Genomic DNA, 5,543 nt, shown 5'->3' with positions numbered 1-5,543 from the left:
CACTAGTGGTGTGTCCTCAAAGAGGATATTGGGACCCCAGCTCCTTCCTCTCTCTTTGGGTTCTCTGGTTACTAGAAGATGAGTGGTTTCCTCTGCCATGAATTTAGTGCCATGGTCTCTGCCTCATCCCAGGCCCAAGGCCACAGGGCCAAGCAACTTGGAACCAAAGCCACAGAAATAATTAGCGAAGACTAATCCCAACTGCATGGTTATCTTGGGTATTCTGTTGGAGCAATGGAAAGCTGATTAATACAAATGACAACTATTTGCAGTTCTAATTGATAAATATATTCTTATCACGTTTCACCAATGGGGGGAAATCTAAACCAGCTTCCTCACCTGGGAAAGGCAGAGGTGTGCATCCAGTACCTAGCTTGGGGATTGCTTTGACTCTCCTGCTCTTCATCCTAGTGTGACTCACAGGAAGTTTGGGCCTCTCGATATCCATAGTCTCCCAAAGCTCCCACTGGATGGATGTCATTATGCTCATGAGACCCACAGAGCAAGAATTGGCAATCGCTAGACACCTGGTAAGCCACAGAGGTGACAGACAACAGGAGAGAAACTCTAGGTGGATTTGTAGCCCTGTCACATTGACAACATTCTCACCTCTCCATTGGTCTGAAATGTCCCAAAGCATCCCCTTCAAAGGGAGGCTCAAGTTACTGCATGTTACACCTGCCACAGAGAAAGCCATGGCCTTAACAGACCTCTGGATTTGGAGACAACATACATAAGTATCAGGGACAGTGCTCTAGTCCATGTCAGTGGCTTGGAAACTTGCTAGTTCTGAGATTCTGCAGCTTGTCTATCCTGTAGCTCATCCTCCATCTATACCATATAAAATAATACATCAGAGCCAAAAAAAGGCCAGGCCACATCTGGCCTCCTCTAGATGGTTCCACTAGACAGAGCCCAAGGTAGCCCACACTAACCTATACCTGGTGCTGAGAAGTCCTTTGCCATCCCTTGCCCAGAGACACTCAGGATATAAATGGAGTCTACTCAACCCAACAGTTTCTTTCTTTTTTTTTTTTCTTTTCGAGACAGGGTTTCTCTGCGTAGCCTGGGCTGTCCTGGAACTCACTCTGTAGACCAGGCTGGCCTCGAACTCAGAAATCCGCCTGCCTCTGCTTCCCAAGTGCTGGGATTAAAGGCATGCGCCACTACCGCCCGGCAACACAACAGTTTCTTGAAATGGCCTCCTTCTCCTCCTCTTCCTCCTCTTCTTCCTCCTCCTCCTCTTCCTCCTCCTTCTCCTCTTTCTTCTACAGCTTGGGCAGGGGAGGGGGTCATGTGGAAAGCAACTGTCTCTCCCTCATATTAAGGTATGAGAGAATGTGGTCCCATGGAACTTCGTTTTGCTTTGCAAAGCTGTATCTATTCCTCCATGCTCAGATAATCATCCTGAAAACAGTTCTTTCTGCACATGGTGACCTGCTGTGCCTTTCTGTCTTTGTTCATGCCCCAATTTTAAAACCTTTTTTAATTTAATTTTATATTATATTATTTTATGTGCATGGATGTTTTGCCTACTTGTACTGTGTCTGTGTACCACATTATGCGTAGTGCCTGCGAAGGCCACAAGAGGGTGTGAGATCCCCTGGACTGGAGTTACAGATGGTGGTGGGCAACTATGTGGGTGCTGAGAATCAAACCAAGTCCTCTCAGTGCTGTTAACTGCTGATGCAACTCTCAGCCCCACAGCTTTAACTTTAAGATCTGGATTCACTGTTTTCTTCGTTAAAGTACAGACTGAAACTGTAAGCCTCTTATTACCTAGCTTTACAAAAGCAAACTGTATGTCCTGCCTCTCTTCCCTGGCACGTGACTCCCTGATGCCCTAAGATGAATGGAAAAGATGGAAGCCTTTAGTAAGCACTTAAAACACCGGCTGGGGGCTGGAGAGATGGCTCAGTGGTTAAGAGCTCTGGCTGCTCTTCCAGAGGTCCTGAATTCAATTCTCAGCAACCATCACAGCCATCTGTAATGGGCTCTGATGCCCTCTTCTGGTGTGTCTGAAGACAGTGACAGTGTACTCACATACATGAAATAAATAAATAAATCTAAAAACAAAACAAAACAAAACAAAACAAAAACCCACCAGCTGAGTTTCTGTGAAATTGTGTGTGGTGCTTTAAATAAGAGTGGTCCCCATAGACCATTTTTAAATACTTGGTCCACAGGGAGTGGCACTATTAGGAGGTGTTGCCTTGCTGGAGTATGTGTGGCTTTGTTAGAGGAAATGTGTCACTAGGGCTGGGCTTTAAGGTCTCAGAAGCTCAAGATAGTTCACTTCCTGCTGCCTGCCTATCTGGATGTAGAGTTAACTCTCAGTTATCTCTCCAACACCATGTCTGCCTGGACGCCGCCATGCTTCCTGGGATGATTGATGATAACGGACTAAACCTCTGAACTGTAAGCCAGCCGGAATCAAATGCTTTCCTTACTAAGACAGTTGGTATTACCGAGACTCATTCTGTGGCTGAAGAAACTGAGGCTTGGCTGAGACTAGCTCGGTATCACACAACTCACACTGCTAGATTCAATTCAGCCAGTGTTAGCTGAGCTCGTTTATGCTTTAGCTATGAAGTTTACCCCCTTAAAGACCTGCTTCCCAATGAAGTAGTGCTTAGAGGTGGAGCTTCATGAGGTGATTAGATCCTCAGGGCAACGGCTCGATCAATTGAAGAATCTTTGTTAGATTCCCATAGAGATAAAGAGGTGGGGCTTTGTTAGAGGAAGCAGGTCAGTGGAGACATGCCCTGGATAGATAAACTTTGTCCCTGTGTCCTTTCTGTCTCTTCCACTTCCCGGACAACATGAGATGCACACCCCTGGCCGCCAGGTTGCTCCCACAACAGCACAGAGATAATGGAGACAGTGGCCATGGACTTGAGACTGACACTGTACTCCAAAACAAAACAGTCCTCCTTTTAAGCTGATTCTCTCAGCTGTGAAAAGCTAGCACAAGTGTCTTCCAGGCTGGAGAGCAAGTATGGACACATAGCTTCTTGGGCAGTAGGCAGGCCTGTGTGGTAAGAGCTAGGCCGTGGTAACTGTGAGGTAACAAGCTGCTTCCTTTCCAGTGGAAAACAAAACCCTTCTTACACTGAACACGAGCTATGGCTTAGAGAATTGTACCTGTTTTGTTTGTTTTGGTGTGCTAACATTTCAATATTTTTACAGCAGCCCTGGTCCCTGATTCCCATCTCTACAGTACAGGTGCCATTCCTCAGCTACCCTGGAGCTGCCTCATCTAGGGACCAGAAGCTGTCCTGCAACTTTAATTGTTTCAAACCCTATTTCTAAAGATAGTTCTTACACACTTCAACCTTCCTTGTAACCCACCACCCACCAGTGGTAGTAGAAAAGAAAGGATACGGGGGAAGTAGACCTGTTTAGGAAGGTTCTTTGGAAGAACTTCCATCTGTGTTGTCTGGAAATCAGCAGTTCAGTTCATAGGTTAGCAGGGGCAGCTCGATTCACTCACAAACACCTCATGGATACACCAACAGTCCTGTTTGGTAGATTTGGGTTATCAACAGCAATGACACGACCTAGCAGAGACAGCCAGGCCTCAGACTAGGCTCAAGTCAGTAAGAAGGACAAAAGAAACATCAAGAAAAGTTCTCAGCTATGCCTCTCTCAGGGAAGTGAAGATCAGAGAAGACTCAAGACCCACAAGCGTTGCACAGCTGGCTGTACCAGCAAGCCAAGCTCTGTCTCTGTCACTCTTGGAGTCTTATTTATACCCTCCAAACACCATGTGTCCTGTGTCCTCCATGTGCCTTGCCTCAGCACAGGTCTTGCCTCCGCAGGGGCATCCAATCAGCCCAAGTCCTTGGAGGCGGCAAGAAACTGCAGCACAGCACAAGAAGCTTTCTGGTGTGTTTTCTCTCTATGGCATCTCAACTATGCAATGTAAGGCAGACCAATACATGTGTCGTTAGCAAAGAATCTTTCATCACGTGTCCTTTCACATTTTTGCTTCAGCAGAACATCCTTTCTCCTGTGTCTGCTTCAGCTAAATGCTCCTTCAGGAGTCTGCCTTAGCCTTTCACCTGTGTCCACTTTAACTAAACATTCCTTCACGTGTTTGCCCCAGCAAAACATCATCCGATTGACTTTCCAAAGAACCCTTATGTTTCCAAGTCACTGTTCCTGTCTTTGGTGCCACGAGAGACTCAGTAGCTCAGCAGTGCTCCAGAAGGAAGAAGTCTCAACAAACCCACCACAGGCCTCAACAGATACACCCTCCCCAGGCCCCAAGTCCTTCTAGCCCTGCTTTCTGCAATATTTATAGCCCAAACGGGAAGGGTAAGGGTGTTCTCATTCTCTGTTATTTTTTGAGGTTTTTTTCCCCATTTCTTGAAATAAAGGTTCAGACTAATCTTCTAGTAACCCAGCCTTGCAATGCTGATTGAAAGACAACTCCTTTGGGTTTGGGGACCTGAGTGTTATTCAGAGTTGTGGAAAAGCGCTTCGTGTATGTTTGTTTGTTTGTTTGTGTGTGTGTGTGTGTGTGTGTGTGTGTGTGTGTGTGTGTTGGTAGGGGCAGAGTTTCTCATATCCCAGGCTGGCCTCCGGAATGCTATGATAACTGTGCTAGGGATTGAACCCAGGTCTTCTTGCATGCTAGGCAAGCACCTTACTACTGGGCCACACACCCTGCTCAGAGATCCTTCTGTGAAGTCACAGGGTCTTTTCTTGAATGCAGTCAGATCCATGAGCAGAGACATTTTTCATTCCTATCAAAGCCTCTTGCCAGGCTTTAGAGCAGTGGTTCTCAACCTGTGGGTTGCGAACCCCTTGGGGTTTTATATCAGATATTCTGTATATCAAATATTTACATCAGGATTTGTAAAAGTAGCAAAATTATATTTAAAAAGTAGCAACAGAAATAATTTTGTAGTGGGGGGGCCGCCACAACATAAGGGAGTATATTAAGAGTTGCAGCATTAGGAAGGTTGAGAACCATTGCCCTAGAGACAGCCCTGCTCTGTTAGAAAGAGAGTAGAGGAAAGTCCAGGGCGTTTGCCGGGGTCTATGAAATAGGCACAATACACATTATGGAAGAATCAGGGCCAGTAGGCCATGGTCTGCTTGGTGTGAGGCAGTTGGAAGGCAGGTACCCATTACTGCTGAGTCCAACTGCATCTGGACTCCTCCACCACTGAGCAGGTGACCCCCATGTACTCTGTTCCCATCCCTCCGATGCGCAGGATGCTGGGACTTGGAAAAGGGGATTGGCTTTCATCATAGACAGATAGATTCAACAGTAGCTGGAATTTAGTAAAACATTTGTGTAACTATGAGAACTGTTTACGAGGATAAATTCCTTGGGCATAGATTGCATTTCCAGTCGGTTTCTCCTCTCTGGGATAGTTGTATTAGCAGTGTAGCTAGGCAGAGGTGGCTAAACCAAACCACACTGTCCCTGCTCAGCTTTGCCTTTATTTAAACGCTTACTTGGAAAAATGCAAAAGTGTTCCAAACGGCCATAGTTAAGAGAGAGGTAATAGGCCGGGCAGTGGTGGCGC

Source organism: Grammomys surdaster, unplaced genomic scaffold (genome assembly GCF_004785775.1).
Source record: "Grammomys surdaster isolate TR1022 unplaced genomic scaffold, NIH_TR_1.0 210, whole genome shotgun sequence".
Lineage (NCBI taxonomy): Eukaryota > Metazoa > Chordata > Mammalia > Rodentia > Muridae > Grammomys > Grammomys surdaster.
The sequence above is the reverse complement of the archived record's forward strand: the minus strand, read 5'-3'. Positions refer to the sequence as shown.